Source organism: Cherax quadricarinatus, chromosome 1, assembly GCF_038502225.1.
Source record: "Cherax quadricarinatus isolate ZL_2023a chromosome 1, ASM3850222v1, whole genome shotgun sequence".
Lineage (NCBI taxonomy): Eukaryota > Metazoa > Arthropoda > Malacostraca > Decapoda > Parastacidae > Cherax > Cherax quadricarinatus.
Window position 1 is genome coordinate 45,667,026 of NC_091292.1, and position 20,166 is coordinate 45,687,191.

Consider the following 20,166-nt stretch of genomic DNA (forward strand, 5'->3'; position numbering starts at 1 on the left):
TTGTGAAAATTTTTGTGTGTACGTGTGGGTGTGTGTGGATGTGGGTGTGGGTGTGTGGGTGTGTGTGTGTATATATATAAATATATATCTCTTTCTATTGTATTGAGCCTTTGTCATGGGTCAGACGTTATGTAATACTTTATATATGCATGATTGATTCTTTTTAAAGTTTATAATTATGGTCTGTACCCTGATACCGGTTTGGTGTTCATGCAAGTTCTTGATGTTAAGTTTTAGTCTGTATGGTATACAGACATATCTAGACAGTTTAGTGACGTAGTCCATTTGTCTGAAATTTGTATATGGGTGTATTGTAACAGTATAGAGCTTGTTATTGTGTTCTAAGCTATGTTCTTTTTCTGTTTATTTGTATGTTGGGATATGTTCAGCTGTATTGTTAGGGATAAGTATGTAGATTATCTAGTCAGATTATGATGTTAGGTTTTGGTTTTTTGATTAATGTGAAGGATGGGATTTAACTGATATAACTTCTTTGTATATTTTATGTTCAAGTGTATTGAACCTTTGTCAGATGTCATTTATATGTACAATTTATATATATGCAAGGTTTTGTATATATGTCAATTCATGACCCTGTGACATGTAATTTTGTTTTTAGTTATGTTCTTGATGTAAGTTTTTGTTGTAATATCTTGCGAGCATGTAGGTACAATCCGTTTGTCAGTTAATTTGATTAGGTTCCATACTGTTTCTTTATTTTTATGTTAAACTGTATTGGTTTTAAATAAAATATAAAAAAAAAAATAAACAGCATCTGCCACTTTTCTAACCACGGCGTGAGTTTGTTTAAATCCTCCTGAGGTTAAATGGCATCCTCCTCGGAATCAATTATCCTGCTTAATTTTGTATCATCAGCGAATTTGCTTATATCACTTGTTATTCCCTCGTCAAGGTCATTAATGTACGTCTCCCCTCTCCCTTTTCTTCGTCTTCCCGCTTATCCTCTTCATTCTGTTCGCTTTTCCTCTCTTCCCTCTTCCATCCTCTTCTGTTTAAACAAGACATTTCATTTATAGTTTTCTTCCTCTCCCTTCCTCTCAATTTTTCCCTAGCTATTTTATCAGTTACCAGTCTAGGGTAATATAGTTTTGCAGCTGGAGCTGCAAAACTATATTACCCTAGAGAGCTTGTAGAGACTGCTTTGTTGGCTGTTAGGAAAACTTATCATAGGATTGAACTAGAATAATCCCTCATTACAGGTATATGCTTGCCCTACCATACATTGAGAATTTATCAGTCCTACATTATTAACAACAATGAGCCTAAAACTTATCCCTGTGAAACACCACTTATTACTGACCTCCCTCACGTGATTGTCTGCATCGCTCTTGGGCTGTGTAGACCCCCTTGCCTGACGCTCCTCAGTAACCTGACAGCAGTGGTACGAGGAGGTGTTGTGTCTCTGTTGACACCGCTGGGAAATTACTGGTGTTGAGATGGCGGTTTGTTATCGCAGACGCGTTAATACTATTGGTATTGAACTGCTTCGAGGTGCGATTACACCTAGTTCAGCTCAAATACTCTTACCCAAGATAATCAGGGAGACATACGGCATACAAGATAGTGAATTGTATGGAGTAGCGCTGAACGGAGCGCATAGAGTATTTGTGAAACTGCTTGCTGCGACAGTTTATGAATCGGTGGTTACGCGCTTTCAAGATGTGTGTTTTGACGTTACTCCTGCTGTGCGTGTGAGACTGGTGGACGTGTCTCGATATTATACCTGGATAAAGTTGAGGAATGTCCCCTTCGAGGCAAATGAAGCTGACATCATAAACGTATTTGAGAAATATGGAACTGTGCATTCTGCCCAGCAGGGTAAGTGGATAATGGGTGCCTACACAGGTATGCCGGAAGGTACATTCAGCCTTAAGATGACGTTGCGCCAACCCATACCGTCATATGTGTATCTTCAAGATTTTAGGACACGGGTAATGGTTTTATATCCTGGACAGCGGCGTACGTGTCGCATTTGTGGAGAGTATGACCACATAGCGGCGGCATGCGAAAAGAAAAGACGCGTGACCAAACCTGTGCAAGAAGACGTAGCCCCAGTCACACGTGATGAAGGTGAGCATCGTTCGTCAGAGGAAGGGCGTGGTCGTTTGTGGAGTGAGATGGTGGAACAGGCTTTTCGAAATGAGAGTGAGTCCTTCCCTCAGCTGCCTGCACCTGAGTCGTTGCCGATACCATCTACTGGATTGGTACCCCGGCATGACTTGTTGAGTATTGGTCGAGAGACGAATGTCGGTGAGGATTTAGACGAAGTTTTAAGGACCTTGTCACCGCAAGTGGTGGAAGCTCCGTCTCCGGAAGACGTAGCTGGAGACTTTCTGAGTCCGGATTGTCAACAATATGAGACTCCGCAAAAGGACGACGAGACTGGGACATCGGGAGACTTCATACCTCATTGTGAGGTGGATGTTGAGGTACACCGTGAGGCTTCCTCGGATCTTGACATGGAGGATAAGAACGTTACCAGGAAACGGGCAGCTACGTCAGATTCGGATGACGTACTGACGCCGGCACAGAGGACTGGGAAAAAAACTGAGAGGATGGGTGAGGGGATGGGTGGGGAGGGGGGGGGTCATGAGGGACGCCATCGCAAGAAGGGAGGCGAATGGGAAGGTACTGTAAAGAAGACACATAGACCTAACAAATCAAGTGGTGAACCACGGGAAGAGAAGAGGAAAGGGTGGAAAATATAACAGGTCTTAGGTGTATGACTGCTAATGTTAACGGTTTGTGTACTAGATTAAAGAGAGATTGGTTGAGCAGTTTTCTTAGCAAACATAGAATTGATGTTCTCTTCCTTCAAGAACACAATTTCAAAGAAGGAGAAGTGTTGCAGGTTGCAGGTTATACAGTACTGACCCTGCCAACTATCCGTTTGAAAGGTGGTATGGGTCTTTTAATAAAAGAGACGAGCCCGTTTGTGTTGCAGAGATGTGAGGGGGGTGGGGGGAGGGTGTTGCAGAGATGTGAGGGGGGTGGGGGGAGGGTGTTGCAGAGATGTGAGGGGGGTGGGGGGAGGGTGTTGCGAGTGGATGGGACTTGGATGGGAAAGCGTGTATCCTTGGTAAGTGTCTATGCCCCTGCGGAGAATGACACGAAGGTTCGAACGGATTTTGTGTGTGAGGACCTTGTTTATTTTTTGCGTGGTCTTCCGGAAGTAGCGATAGTGGGGGGTGACTGGAACTGTGTCATAAGGGCGGCTGACGTCGAACCCAAAGGGGCTGGGCATGTGTCTGCACCTCTCAGAGATTTGTTGAGGGATGTTAAGTTAAGAGATGTGTTTGGGGGAGGGGTGTGGGAAACAGAACATACTTTTATCAGAAGGGGATATGCTGCAAGGTTAGACAGAGTGTATATTTCGCAGGGAGTAGTTGTAAAGTCTTTTAATACGGTGGAGACGGTCTTGTCAGATCATAGGGCAGTTGTAGTGGAGGTAGGGTGGGAGGGAATGGCCGAAATTTATAAGAATTATTGGAAATTAAATATTAGTGTGTTAAGTGATGAGGAAGGGTTGGAGGGTTTTTCTATGCTGTGGAATGAGCTTTCAAGGGAAGCTCAGGAGGTGGAAGACATTGTAACGTGGTGGGACTCGGTGGCAAAGGAAAGGATAAAGTCCTTTTATGTGAGGGAGGGTAGGCGTATAAACACTTTAAAATATGGGCTAGCGAATTATTTAGAGGATCGATTACGAAGTTGTTATGGGCAGAGATCGGTTAGTGGTGTTTACCCCATGGACGAGATTGTAGACATAAAAGAGAGCTTGCGAACGTTGCATAATGAGCGGTTTCAAGCGGTGAGGGTGCAAGCAGGATTAGAAGAAGTTTTGTGGGGAGATAGGCCATCCGCGTGTGTGTTGAGACAACAAAAGCAAAAGCAGGCGCTGACGGCAATCTCGAGCTTGGAGGTAAATGAGACGATGGGAATCCATAGAGCAGGTCAAGTGATACGAAACACAAAAGCTACGAGTGCATATGCGGATACATGGTATAAAAAACACTGGACTAGTAGTGGCGTGGATGACGTGGAATTAAGTAAGGTGTGCACGTATGCTAAGTGCATTTTGGGTCACAGTGATAGGAAGGCATTGGGTGGGGTTATTACTGAGGAGGAAATTGAAATTGCTTTACATGGAATGAGGAAGGGCAAGTCCCCGGGTATTGATGGTTTACCGGTGGAATTTTATTTGCAGCATTGGGAGTTGATTGGGAAGTTCATGGTAAGATTATTAAATTGTATGAAGGAGAAGGGTACGTTAGGGGATAAGCAGAATACGGCAGTTGTGGTGTTGGTCCCGAAAGGCAAAGGGCAGCCAAACCTTGGGAAGTATAGGGCGATATCGTTGCTCTGTGCAGACTATAAGGTTTTCGCAAAAGTTTTGGGTAATAGGGTAAAATGCGTGGTGGGGAGGGTCGTTTCGCCATCGCAGTATGGGTTGCCGGGCAGGTCGATGTTAGAAGGTCACGGGCTTATAAGAAGTTTTGTGGAGTCAAAGGGGGGAAGGGAGGGGGCGGCTTTACTGGCCTTGGACTGGCGAGCCGCCTATGATAGAGTGGAAAGGGGTGCACTGCAGAGTATTCTTCGGAGACAGGGTTATGGAGAAGAAATAGTTGGGTGGGTAAACACTCTGTATAAGGGGGCAAGGATGAGGGTACAAATAAATGGGTATATGGGGACGGACTTTGAGATGGGTAGAGGTTTAAGACAAGGGTGCCCTATGTCACAGATCTTATTTGCGTGTTTTCAGGATCCCTTTTACAGGATGGTTGAGAGCACAGTTAGTTCCCGGGGTATGGGTGGGGTAGGGGAAGGGGATTGTTGGCCGGCATTAATAGGTTATGTGGATGATACGACTGTTTTGGTGTGTGAACGAATGTCTATGAAAGGGTTGGAAGATGTTGTGCGTGTGTTTGAACGTGCCACGGGTATGAAGGTAAATAGTGAAAAGTCGATGATCATGGGGTTGGGTACCTGGAAAGGGGGTGGAATGGTGAGCTGTAACGTGGTTAACACAACTGCGATGTCATTAAAGATTTGCGGTATTATTTATAGAGACGATTTGGATGTGGCGCGGGAGGAAAATTCAGTAAGGACGTTGGAAAAGGTCATTGGTCGTCTGGGTGTTTTGAGGCCCCAACATCTCACTCTGGCCCAACGTGTGATTGTTGTTAACGTTTTATTGTATAGTAAGGTGTGGCACGTTACGGCTGTATTCCCAATTACAGGAACAGCGATCAATGGAAAATTGAGAAGAGTATTTACCTTTCTGTGGGGATCGAGGTGTGATTGGTTAAAACGTGAGGTTGTTATGTTACCTGTACGTCGAGGAGGTTTAGGATTGTTGGACTTAAAGCGTAGGGTGAAATGTGTTTTTCTAAAGTGGGAGGTTTGGCGTGTGGGTGTGATGGCGGGAAATATGGACCAAGTATATACGAGGGTGAAAAAGTGGTATAGGGGAATGGAGTTAAGGGAATGTGAGATTGTACTAAGAGCTTTGTTGATGGTAAAGGAACGGAGGAACATTCGCATAAGGGTTTTAAGTAGGTTACTAGGGGGTACGTGCGATGCTCCAGTAGAAGGTTTGTTCCCCATGTACTCGTGGGAAAATATATGGCTCCGATTTAGCAAGTTGAAATTACGGCCTAGGGTGCGTGAAGTCATGTTTCGTTTTTTACATGGTATATTGCCGTCAGGGGCAATACTACGATCCAGAAGAGTCGTGGTGGGAGGCGGGTGTGGGTTTTGTGGTGGGGAAGACACGGCTTTTCACGTTGTCTATTTTTGCGAAGGTTTAGAAGATGTCAGGAGTTGGTTGGGTAGGGTGGTACAGAGGGTGGGAGGCAGAGGAGTGCAGGTCCTGCGTGTGTTAAGTCTCGACATCGGTGGATTAGACCAGGACGTTGAACGGGCTTTAGATTATATTATCGTGGATTACATTTATATTTCGTGGGTAATGCGGGGAAAAGGGGTCAGTGAGGTGAGAAGGCGTGTCCTTGCAATAACGTTTTATCGTACAATGTGTAGGAATAGGGAATTGTATGGGAGGAGGTGGGATAAGGTTTTTCGGACGGTTATAAAAGGCTAACTCTAGAAACCCTTGTGAATCTGTGATAAATATACGGGCATGACTTATCATTAGCTGCCTGACTGAGGTGGAGTGAGGTTGTGCACAGCACCCCTCTGCTGTTTGTCAGGAGAGCTCTCATAGCAACAATATGGCGCTGAGTATCCGACGTAGGATAAACACTATCGGCGTTGAGCTGCTTCGTGGGGCGATTTCCCCCTCTACGGCGCAGGTGTTACTTCCGGCAATCATCCGGGAAATGTACGGAGTGCAGGATGATGAGGTTTATGGTGTGGCCCTGAATGGGGCCTATCGTCTATTCGTCAAGTTAAATTCGACGGCTGTGTACGAGTCGTTGGTGACGAAATTTGAGCATGTGAGTATTGATGTAACTCCAGCTGTCAAAGTGCGACTCATAGACGTCTCTCGCCACTATACGTGGGTGAAGTTGCGAAATGTCCCCTTCGAGGCTGACGAGGAGGACTTACGGAAGGTGTTCGCTGCTTATGGTACCGTGCATCTGGCAACCCAAGGCAAGTGGGCGGCAGGTGCGTACATGGGACGTCCGGAGGGTACATTCTCCCTCAAAATGACACTGAGGCACCCGATTCCGTCATACGTCGTGATGCCGGAGTTTAGGACCCAGATTCTAGTGGCGTATGCTGGGCAGCGACGGACATGCAGGTTGTGTGGGGAGTATGACCATATGGCAGCGACGTGTGGGAGGCAGTGGAGGGCGCCGGCGCAAACAGGTGGAGCACCAGTTACAGGTGTGGATGTTGTGGTGGAGAATTCCAAAGGAAATCGAGGAGATGGCCGTCTGTGGAGTGACATTGTGGAAGAGTCTCTCGTGGTGCATGATGGGCGTGGCACGAGTTGTGTGGAGCCAAAAATGGCCACTTTGCCGGTGACGGGGGAGGACGTGCTAATTCAGCAGGAGGTGCAAGAGCTGGAGGAGGAGCTCGACGAGGTATTGAAAAATTTACCTTCTTCGGGCGAGGATAATGGCTTGGTCCGTGAAATGGTGCCTGAGTTGAAAGGAGAGTGTGGCGGGACAGGCACGAGAAGGACGGAGGACAACTGCAGGCACAGAGAGGAGTCACCGAGCTCTGTGCGACAGGTCACAGTAGAGGTTGATATTCACTGTGAGGAATCTTCGGAAGACAGTATGGCTGTAGAGAGTGTCACGAGGAAGAGGGCGGCTGCGTCAGACTCAGATGATGTCCTGACACCCGCGCAGAGGTCTGGGAGGAGGGATGTATATTGTCGTGACAGCCAGGATAAGAGGCATCGAAAAGGGGGGGGGTGGATGGTGACAAACCACATGTTGACCCTGGGGCAAGAGGCCCTGGGAAGGGTGAGAGGAGAAAGGATTGGAAGCTTTAGAAAGGCCTTAAATGCATGACTGTGAATGTGAATGGACTGTGTACTGGTATGAAGAGGGAATGCTTTCGTATTCTCTTACGTCGATACAGAGTGGACGTAGTCTTTCTACAGGAGCATAATTTCAGGGAGGGTAAAGTGCTCGAGGTGGAAGGGTATACGGTGTTGACTCTGCCATCGGCACGTTTGAAAGGTGGTGTGGGTTTATTGATAAAGGAGGCGAGCCCGTTTGTGTTGCAAAGACGTGAAGGGGGTGGGGGGGGGGAGGGTGTTGCGTGTGGATGGGTGGTGGATGGGGCAGAGGGTAACCTTTGTAAGTGTGTATGCACCAGCTGAAAATGATATGAAAGTAAAGAGGGATTTTGTGTGTGATGATCTAGTTTTTGCTTTCCGTGGTTTACCTGAGGTGGCCATCGTAGGTGGGGACTGGAATTGTGTGATCAGGAGAGCGGATGTGGAACCTCGAGGGGCGGGGCATATGTTGACAGCATTACGCAATCTATTGGTGGACGTTCAGTTGAGGGATGTGGTAGGTGGGGGAGCGTGGGAGGTGGAGCATACTTTCGTGAGGCGAGGTTACGCGGCTAGGTTAGACAGGTTGTATATATCTCACAAGGTAGCGTCAAAGTCTGTCCGTACTATTGACCTAGCTTTTTCAGATCATAGGGCGGTTGTCGTAGAAGTAGAGTGGGATTCTCTAGCTTGTATCTCTAGGGGATATTGGAAATTAAATACGAGTCTGTTGGAAGATGAGGAGGGGTTGGGGGGTTTTCGGGAGCTGTGGGAGAGATTAACTGAGGAGGTACAAGGTGTGGGGGACGTGGTGACGTGGTGGGATGGTGTGGCTAAGGACCGGATTCGGCATTATTATGTGCGGGAGGGGAAAAGGATTAATTCTTTAAAATTTGGGTTGATTAATTATTTGGAGGACAGGTTACGAGGTTGTTATGTAAAAGGGACAGTAGAGGGTGTCTATCCGATGGACAACATTATGATACTTAAAGAGCGGTTGCGGGAAATTCAGGACGAGCGGTTCCAAGCGGTGAGAGTAATGGCGGGGGTGGAGGAGGTGTTATGGGGAGATAGGCCGTCTTCGTGTGTGTTGCGCAGACAAAAACAACGTCAGCAGGCAACAGCTATTCCATGTTTGGAGGTTCTTGAGTCGGTGGGTGGGTATAGGGCGGGTCAGGTAATCCACACTACGGATGGGATGGGGTTGTTTGCGGATACGTGGTACGAAAAGTATTGCCGGGAGGAAGGGGTAGGATTAGGGGATTTAGAGAGGGTGTGTGGAAGTGTGCCATGTAGGTTAGGACACAGTGATAGGGAAGCTTTGGGGGGGGACATAACTGAGGGGGAAATATGGAGAGCTTTGAGTGCCATGCGAAAGGGCAAAGCACCGGGAATCGATGGACTGCCGGCGGAGTTTTATCAACAGCATTGGGAGTTAATAAAAGGTTTTTTGGTGAGGTTACTGAACTTGATGAAGGTAAGGGGAAGGTTGGGTGAAAGACAGGCAACAGCTGTAGTTGTTTTGGTACCGAAGGGTAAGGAACAGCGTTCGCTCAGGGACTATAGAACAATATCATTGTTATGCGCGGATTACAAGTTATTTGCAAAAATTTTAGGAAATAGGCTCAAGTGTGTTGTAGGGAGGGTTGTATCGGAAACCCAGTTTGGGTTGCCAGGTAGGTCTATGGGGGTGGGACATGGTCTTTTAAGGGATTTCGTGGAAGAAAAAGGGGGGAAGGGGGGGGGGGTTGCACTAGACTGGCAAGGAGCTTATGATAGGGTGGAGCGGGAGGCGTTGAGAGCTATCCTTAGGAAGCAGGGCTATGGGGAGGAAATAGTGGGATGGGTAGAGGCGTTATATAGAGGGGCAATGGTGAGAGTACAGATTAATGGAAGATTAGGGGGGAGGATTGTCATGGGCAGAGGTCTTAGACAGGGGTGTCCTATGTCACAGCTTTTATTTGCATGCATACAGGACCCCTTTTATAGAATGGTGGAGCGCCATATGGGCGTTAGTGAAGGGGTTGGGGGGAGTACTGGGGGCGTTTGGCCTGTTCTCATAGGGTATGTAGATGATACCACTGTATTGGTTAGAGAGGGGATGTCCATAAACGCCTTAGATGGAGTGGTCGACACGTTTGCATGTGCAACTGGTATGAGGGTAAATTCGGAGAAGTCCATGGTTATGGGGTTAGGAACTTGGGGGGAGAGGGTCGAGTGGGGTAGTGCAGTCGTAAAGAAGCGGGTGATGTCATTAAAAATTTGTGGTCTAATCTATGCAGATGATCTTGAGGTTGCACGTGTTAATAATTCGGTCAGGTTGGTAGAAAGGATACTGGGTCGATTGGGAGCATTGCGGCCTTATCATTTGACCCTTGTGCAGCGTGCCATTGTAATTAACGTTTTATTGTATAGCAAGGTTTGGCATGTGGCTGCCGTGTTCCCTTTAACGGGGACGGCAATTGCAACTATACTTAGAGGGGTTTTTAAATTTTTGTGGGGTTCAGGTTGTGATTGGCTTAGAAGGGATGTAGTAATGTTACCTGTGCGTCAGGGGGGGTTGGGTTTAATGAATTTAAAGAGGAGGGTCAAATGTATCTTTATTAAAAGGGAGGTGATGAGGGAGGGTGTGAGTGGGGGGGGGTTGGTTAAGGTACACAATAAATTGAAACGCATGTTTTCTGGGACGGAGTTGAGGGAGTGTGAAACTATTTTGAGGGCAGTAGTGATGGTTAGGGATCTGGGCAAGGTAAAAATAAGTAGGCTGTGTAGGATGTCGGCGGAAAGGGTTGTGGCTCCGGTGGAGGGGATTTTCCCCATGTATGACTGGGGATGTATATGGAGAAGGTTTGGTAGGTTAAGGTTACAACCCCGTAGACGTGAGGTGATGTATCGGTTTTTGCATGGGATTTTACCATCGGGAGTGGTCTTACGAGCTAGACGGGTGGTTGAGGGGGGGGGGGGTATGTGGAATATGTGGCGGGGAGGATTCTGCATTCCATGTAGTGTATTTTTGTGAGGGGTTGGGGAGCGTCAGGGGTTGGTTGAGAAGGGTGTTGCATAAGATAAGTGGTCAATACTTCTCTGTTCTGCGGGCATTGAGTCTTGATGTGGGGGGTATGGATGAAAGTAGTATTAGGGCTGTGGGGTACATTATGGTAGATTATGTCTACATTATGTGGGGAATGAGGGGGAAAGGGGTAAGTGAGGTGAAGAGGAGGGTATTGGCTGTTACGTTTTATAAAACGTTGTGCCGTAATAGAGAACTTTATGGGAGGAGGTGGGAGCGGGATTTCTCTGAGGGATATAGAGACATTACATTAGAGGTTTTATTAAATTTGTAAAGTAGGTGGGTGGGGCAGGGTAGGGATGGTATAATGTATTATGTTAATGGCCTGTCAGGGGTGGAAACGGGGTCGCCTCCTGGTATGTAGCGGGTGAATGTGTATGAACTTGGGCGTATGATGTGTATTCATGGTTTGTGATGCGTATACTCAATATATGTGTTTGATTTTGCAGTAGGACATTGTTCTATGTATGTTACTCTTATGCATGTTGTTAGATGATTGTAGAGAGTCAGTGTGTTGGATCCTTGTTTATTAATATATTCTGTGTTTGATGAACATATTGTTTTTACCTTATTCTCAATACAGTACGTTAATTGTATTTAACGTATACGGTGTCCTACTTTATAATTTACAAGTGACAATATATGTATATAATGATGTGTTTTGTTAATCATATAACAATGCAATTGGAATTAGTCGGTTATTGGTTATCATAGGTGTAGGGGTTTTCATGTATGGGTGAGGAGGGATATTTGTGTTATCTCAAGTTCATGTTAGTGTGGTTGTTCATGATTATTCTGTGTAAGACCTGTTTTTGTCTTTATCTATTTCTTGTATTGTATTGTTCTAAATAAAATATAAAAAAAAAAAATATACGGGCATGCCGAATAAGTTGTCGTGTAGGTCAGTGGGCAATAGCTGGCTCGTCTCTTGGGGGGAAGGATATGAGTTTTTTTTTTTTATATTTTATTGAAAAACGCAATACATAGTTATACATGTAGACAATGTAAGCAATGAAACGTATCCATTATATATAACAAAAGAAAACTCCACATTCCCTACCGTAGCACTAAACTTATACATAAGAACTAAACTAAGACAGCCCACAGCTTCATATACAGGTGGGTTTATTACATCCAAAATTGCAGCCATAAACACAATATGCAATATAACCCAAAGAATGTCACAGGTATTGACATTTTACATAAAATTGTATGTACGAAGACATTCTCAATTATCCAAAAATTCTTTACACACTTATTATTGTTGTATATTAAACTTCATATCAATACATAATACGTAACACCTCAATAATTACGAAACAAATAAAGGTTTGAAAATAATCTCCAAACCTCACCACAGAAAAACTAAACACAGTACAATATAACAAATGATTCATCCCACCTCACTTCCATACACTACATTCATCCCACCTCACGTCCATACACTACATTCATCACCACAAGCAAAATTACACAATCACGTATATTTAGTAATATTTTTCAAATATAATTTCCAGTTTTAAATAACAAACTTCTACTATATAATGAAATATACATAGTCATTACTATTAAACATTAACTTAAACAAGACTATATTCTTATTCTACAGACCTCAGCAGTTCTTGCATCACCATCCTAACCCTACTTAACACATTGTACATGAACACGTCCTTATATACCCATCACTCGTCAATAATATTCATTGAACTTCACCGAATACCAATATACAACCCATACTGAGTACATGAAATTCTCTCTTACATACTGCTATATACACTTGATGTATGATAAAAATCACACACATTACATTATCTCATTATTAGCAGTACATTTGGTACACAGACATATTTATCACGCCCTCATGTCCTTTGCTTTAATACAACCACCAATCCTGATAATACATTACAACATATTCCAAATTTAACTTATCCATAACATACATCAGTATACCATTCTGAGTATGACAGTATACTTTTCACATGCACACAAATATTGCTCATTTCCATAACCATATAAAAAACGTAACTTTTCCCTTACAAACCACCACAAACTTACTTAAAACACACTCCACAACTACGCTGCCATTTCACACCATATCACGGAACTCCTCATACATTCCCAAATTCTGAGACGAGCCCGATGCAACCCCTGAAAATCCGAACACATACCCCCCCCCCCTTTTTTTTTTTTTTTTTTTTTTTTTTTTTTTTTTTTTTTTTTTTTTTTCCTTACTCACGCCAACAAACCTCTGACATTCATACTTCGATATCCTTCAGGAAAAACCCTTTCCCATCTACTTCCATATATCCCCCTATTACGACTAAGTGTTTTGTACATTGTTGCAGCCAATACCTTCTTTCGCACCATCCAATCCCCATTACCCCTCATGGCCCATGATACGAAAACAAAATCAGTTATGATGTAGACCAAAGCACGCTGCACAGACTCTTCCACACCTCCCACATCTAAACTCAATGCCCTTAATACCGATATCCCTCCCCCACCCACCCTCCTCAAAATCCCACCCATCCACTCCCGTATACACTCCAAATTTTTACAAAAATATACTACATGAAAAGCTGTCTCCCTATCCCCACACACCCTACATACGTCCTCCACCATCAACCCTCTCTCCCGAAGCACCACACCAGACGGCAATATTCCATGAAGGAAACGAAACATTACCTCTCTCACTCTTGGTCTGATGCGCACCAACCGCAACCTTACCCAAATGTCTCCCCATGCATACATTGGGTATATGCCCTCAACATTTGCAATCACCCTCACCCCTACAGCACGCTCCAGCACACCTACCCGTATCCTAGACGGATTTCTAACATACAATAAAGCTCGCAGCACATCCTCACACTCTCTCATCTCTGATCCTACCCACCACCTGCGTGCCTCCTCATATAATGCTTGCACGCCCTTCCCCACACGACCTTCCACTCGGAGAACCCCCCTCTTCAAATATATACACTTAACCCTTAATCTTATATCTATTAAACCCAATCCACCTTTGTCGACCGGTAGCATAACAACACTTCTACCCAACCAATCACACCCAGAACCCCATATATATCGAAAAACCTTTTTTAGCATTCTATTAATGTCCGGTCCTGCCAACGGATATACTGCTGCCACATGCCAGACCATACTATATAACATCACATTCACCACTATTACACGTTGATGTATCGTCAAATGCAAGGGTCTCAAAACATTTAACCTACCCACCAACCTATCCACTGCCCTCCCAGAATTAAGCATCCGTGCCTCCCCGGCATTTCCCATATAAATTATCCCACACACCTTTAGTCTATCCACCACACACCAACGCACAGCTGTGTCCCATCGCGCCCTCCCTACCCAATTCCCTAAGACCAATAATTTCGATTTCTCCACATTCACTTTTAAACCTGTAACACCTTCAAAACCACCAATTACATCCTCCACCTCATGTAAACTTTCCTCCCTGCTCATTAGAATTGTTGTATCATCCACATACCCTATTATTCCCATCCCACCATTCTCCACACCACGTACCTCCCCTAAACATCGCCCCACTGCCCTATAAAAAGGGTCCTGTATACAAGCAAACAACAGTTGAGACAGAGGACAACCCTGCCTTATGCCTCTACCCATTGAAACCCACTCACCCAATTTCCCATTCACCTGCACACGTACACCTACCCTATTATACAAAGTCTCAATCCAACGTACCATCTCTTCCCCAAAACCCTGCCTCCGTAAGATATGCCACAGTGCCTTTCGTTCTACGCAATCATACGCAGCCTGCCAGTCCAATGCTAAGACACCTCCCCCCCTTTCATTCTCCCCCTCCATACTTTCCACAAAATCTTTTATTATTCCATGTCCCTCATACATCGTCCTTCCAGGCACCCCATACTGACCTCTCGCAACAACTCTATCTATCACGCACTTCAGCCTGTTCCCCAAGATTTTTGCGAATATCTTATAATCAGCACATAACAACGACAACGCCCTGTAGTTCTGCACTGTAGTAGGGCCTTCCCCTTTTGGAATCAATACTACTACTGCAGTACGCTGCAACTCGCCCATCCTCCCCTCACTTTTCATCACATTCATCAGGTTCACTAAAAAATCCTTCAACACACTCCAATTCTTCACATAGAATTCACAAGGTAACCCATCTATACCTGGCGCTTTACCTCTCGCCATATTCTCCAAAGCTCTCCATACCTCCCCCTCTTCAATATCCCCACCCAATGCCATACGATCACTTCCACTCAGCACACAAGATACATTCTCTCCCAATCTCTCTAAATCCTCACCGTTCACTCCTACACTCCTCAAATATTTTCCAAACCAACTATCCATAAAACCACTCATACCCTCAGTAGTTCTCAACTCCTGACCCTTCGTATACCCACCTAAGTCCTCGTGTACTACCAGCTTATCAATTTCCATTGCCAACCTGCGTCTCCGCTGACCCCGTAACACACAGGCTGACGGCCTGTCACCCCAAATCGCCTCCTCTAACCCACCTTGCACCCTCGCCTCATCAAATCTCTCATTGTGCATATCCCTTATCTGCCACTTTAATGCTTCAATTTCCTCCATTGGATACACACCTGTCACAGCACCCCTCTGATAACAACCCTGCAACCGCCCCTCTAAATACTGTTGAAGCCCAAATGTCATCCATGCCTCATTCTTTCCCCTTCGCACATAGTATTGCCTGATCCTCGTCTTTGCAACCCCATCCCACCACCCCAATAAATCGCTTGCACTCTTACCCCCACCCCATAAGTCCTCCCACAAACTTTCAAAATCCCCTCCCTCCACCCCCTCACCCAGTAGTCGTACATTCAGCTTCCAGTACCCCAAATATCTCTTAGGCAAACCGTCCCAATTTAAATCAGCATAAACCGCCCTATGATCTGAATAAACGACATTCACCGTCTGCACCCGCGTCACCCTCACTCCCCTTGTCACATACAACCTATCTAATCGTGCAGCATATCCCTTTCTATGAAAAGTGTGCTCTATCTCGCAATCCCCTCCATCAACTATATCCCTCAATCCCACACCTCTCAATAGATCCCCTAAACCTGCCAAAAAACACCCTGCCCCTCTCGGTTCCACATCCTTCCTGCGCACCACACAGTTCCAGTCGCCACCAACTATTGTCACAGACGGTAATGACCGCAAATAATATACCAATACGTTATTCACAAATTCATTCTTTACCCTTACATCATTCTCAGCCGGCACATACACACAAATGACTGCCATCCGCTCACCTCTCCACCACCCATCTATTCTTAACACACGACCCCCCCCCCCTTCACTCCTAAGAACAACAAACGGGCTCGTCTCTCGGATCAGGATTCCCACCCCCCCCTTCATTCGCTCCGAATACATCACAAACACTCTGTACCCATCCACCTCCAATTCCTTTCCCAACTTGAAATTATGTTCCTGCACAAAAACAATGTCTATAGCATAACGTCTTAAAAATCCCTTTACCCACAGACGCTTCTCACTCGCACACAATCCATTAATATTCACTGTCATGCACCGGAAACCTACTTATGTGATTTCACCCTCTGCCCCTTTTCACCTTTCACTGACACGCTTTCAGTGTGTCTGCTGCGTCCACTTTTCTCTCCACTGCCCACTGGTGGCTTCCCCTTATCCAACACCTGATCAGGCGTACCTTTAGTGCTCCCACGCACCACATCAACCCATGGCTTTTTCCCCGGTCTCTGTGCCGGGGTCAAAACATCATCAGAGTCAGAATATGTCGCCGCCCTCTTACGGTTGACACACTCTGCATCCATTTCCAACTCACTGGATGCCTCCCTGTGAATCTCAGCAGTCACCTCAATTACTTCCACCACTCCTGGCGAGTCATCTGCCATGTTCGCCAATCTTCCAAGTTGCTCATCGTCAATCTGAACATTACTCCTCACCATGCTTAAGTTATCCTCAGCAACTTGCTTCTCAAAGGATTTTTCCTGCACGTTCACCAGTAGGCCTTCCTCTACCCGCACGTCACCAATCTGCACAGTCTTCCCGTTCTCCATGGCAGATGCCTCACTTCCCACCAACTGTGACAGTGATGGGCTGGTACCCACCAGTGGCAGCTCACGCTCCACTTCCTCACTCCAGGAAGTGCCACTTCTATGTACAGGTGCCTCATCAGCATGACCCACCTCTGGTTCTGGCTCTTTCACCTTCTCACTACCTAGGTCCTTTCTCCGCTGCCATCTCCCACACTGGGCCGCCATATGGTCATATGCACCACATAACCTACACGTCTTCTGCTGCCCAGCGTAGTACACCATTACCTGTGTCCTAAATGCGTCCAGTATGACGTAAGACGGGATGGCATGCCTCAACTCCATCTTGATCGTGAACGTACCATCCGGCTTGCCGGCATACGCCCCATCCGTCCATTTACCCGCCATAGCCAGGTGTACAGGTCCATACTGTTCAAAAACATACCGCAGATCATTCTCGTCCGCCTCAAATGGCACATTTCGGATTTTCACCCATGTGTAATGCTTCGACACGTCGATTAGGCGAACACGTATCGCTGAATTAACATCCACGCTCCTGTCCTGGTACTTGTCAACCAGCCGTTCATACACTCCAGCTGAACTTAGCTTGACGAAAATACGATAGGCACCATTTAGTGCCACACCATACAGTTCTTGATCCGCAACACCATAGGTGTCACGGATAATTTGCGGTAAAAGCACTTGTGCAGACTGAGGCGTTATTGCACCACGCAATAATTCAATGCACACTGTGTGCAAACGCCTTCTCACAGACTGCGCCATGTTGTGAAAATATGTCTTCTCCAATGGCCAGCAGAGGGCAGTAGTCACACGTCCGCACTCTGCGCAGGTCAAGCGGCGAATGTGGGAAGGATATGAGTTGCGTGAATATGAGTTTGAGCATGAATGTTTTTTAGTTGTTATGGATGTGTGGTTGTAGATTCAGGGGTTAGGGTTACTTATTGTACCTTTTGTGTACAAAATGACTGGGGTGCCTTTACATATTTGTTATATTTTTGATGCTTCCTTTGTGTAAAGACTCGTTGTATTCTTGAGTCACTAGTTTTCTTAGTTTTGTTTTTGATTGTGTTATGGAGGTCCAGATATTTGGGCATATGAACGTGCATATATATGTGTATATGTATATATGTGTATGTGTATATGTATGTGTATATATATATATATATGTGTGTATATATATATATATGTGTATAATATATATATATATGTGTATAATATATATATATGTGTATAATATATATATATATATATGTGTATAATATATATATATATATATGTGTATAATATATATATATATATATATATATATATATATATATATATATATATATATATATATATATATATATATATATATATATTATACACACACATTATATATATATATATATATATATATATATATATATATATATATATATTATACACATATATATATATATATATATATATATATATATATATATATATATATATATATATATATATATATATAATGTATGTATGTGTATATATGCATGTTTTATCCCTTCCCTGTTACTGTTCAATTAGTCTGTGAGTCACCCAAGTATTAAAGGGATATAACACATGTACATTACCCTGAGTTATCCAGTTGTATTCTATAAATATGTAGCAACATTATGATTTTTGTTTGTGATTCAAACGTAGTTCATAGGTATCAAGATTGAACACTTATGGAATGGATGGAAATTGCTGACGATTAATATGATCGTCAATTTATATAATATTTATTATGTTAATGAATTTGTGTTAGAGTAAATCATTGAATTTGTGTCTAAGTTGGAATTTCTATAATCAATTGTATATTTTGTATGCAAATTACATAAACTATTGTTTAAACATCAATGTAACATGTTTGTATGATGTGCATGTAGGTTATAATGGGTTAAGTGGTGTTTCCACCAGTGTTATATTTGTTACGCAGTTATATCTTTTGGTATTGTTTAGTGAAACGTACGTATGCATTTTATGGTGTGTTTATCGTATTAGTTAAAGATTGGTATTTATGGTGTGTACCTCGTTGTACTCTATAGATTATGTATGGTGATGCTATTTAATTTTTAAGCAGCCTTGTATTTATGATGTTTTAAATAAAATATAAAAAAAAAAAAGACCTCCCTCACAAATTTCACCCCATTTATGCACACTGCTTCCTGTTTGAAGTGATGTCACTGTCATGCCCCTATGGTTAACCTTCCTTTAATATTACATTGCGGTTATTTCCTTTAATAGCTAAATTGGAAATGAACGTCCTTGTATTATTAAGGCTCATTCTTGTTACATAAATCATAATTGTTAATATGGCCATGATAAGTTTAATTGGAGGTATAGTAACCTGCCTGCCGCCCGGTGTGCCGGTGTATGGTTAGCCGTGATGTTCGATGGTTATACCCCCCCTTCCCCCCCCTTTATGTTCAACTACTCTACTGAGGGTTGGTGAGTCACGTCACGTGACCCACTTTACCTGTATGCTCAAGGTTGAGGGACGAGCAGTGAAGAAGTAGCAGCCAACGAGAACACTCCTGCTCGTCTCTGGTAACTGGCCAAGGTTTATTAGCCGGCCTGGACATATTCTGTTTTATTCTGACTGCTTCCAATTGGGAAACAAGACTTTAATGTATAAAGTAATCTCCATTTGTATATGTTATATCTAGGATCTCCTCCTAATCATCATCTGTTATGAAAGCCTTATATATATATTTTGGATAATATAGAACAAACATGCATTCTTAACTTATATACGATAATTCGTATATTATTTCTGGCTTTTGTTGTATTATGAATATACTTAATTAAAATTAGGCATTCCGGAGGATCACTATTATTACCCTAACCTCTCTGACCAAAATTATGCTCTAAAAAGGAGGAAATAGTGGTTACAATACTTGGAGTGTAACAGTCACCACAGTTGTTCAATATGTTTATAGACTGGATTGTAAGAGAAGTGAAAGCTCGGGTTTTGACACGAGATGTAGGATTACAAGATAAAGATTCTAACACAAAGTGGGAGTTGTCACAGTTGCTCTTTGCTGATAACACTGTGCTTTTGGGAGATTCTGAAGAGAAGTTGCAAAGGTCGGTGGACGAGTTTGGTAGGGTAGGTAAAAGAAGGAAATTAAAAGTAAACATAGGAAAGAGTAAGGTGATGAGGATATCAAAAAAATTAGGTAATGATATATTGGATATCAAACCAGAGGGAGAGAGGGAGTATGGAGGAAGTGATTGTATACAGATATTTGGGAGTGGACTTGTCAGCACATGGGTCTATGAAAGACGAGGAGAATCATAGAATTGATGTGGGGGGAAAAAGGTGATTGGTGCACTGAAGAGTATGTGGAGACAACGTTAGCCATGGAAGCAAAGAGAGTAATATATGATGGTATAGTTATACCATCATTCCTATAGTGATAATAATAGTAGTGGTGACAATATTACCTGAAGTTTACCTGGAGAGGGTTCCGGGGGTCAACGCCCCCGCGGCCCGGTCTGTGACCAGGCCTCCTGGCGGATCA

At 44.0% G+C, this 20,166-nt stretch overlaps 1 protein-coding gene across 2 annotated transcripts in view; it reads left to right on the forward strand.

Annotated features, from left to right (window-relative positions):
- The window catches only part of LOC128687814 (ankyrin repeat and KH domain-containing protein mask), a 126,003-nt gene that overhangs the window by 69,690 nt on the left and 36,147 nt on the right, over positions 1 to 20,166 (forward strand). Inside the window, exon 1 of one of the 2 annotated variants that reach the window (XM_070082101.1) lies at positions 19,110 to 19,189. The exons of the other annotated variant lie outside the window; for it this stretch is intronic. The gene's annotated coding sequence lies outside the window, so the exon portion shown is untranslated. Of the gene's footprint in view, positions 1 to 19,109; positions 19,190 to 20,166 lie in introns of those variants that run through there. 2 annotated transcript variants of the gene reach the window in all.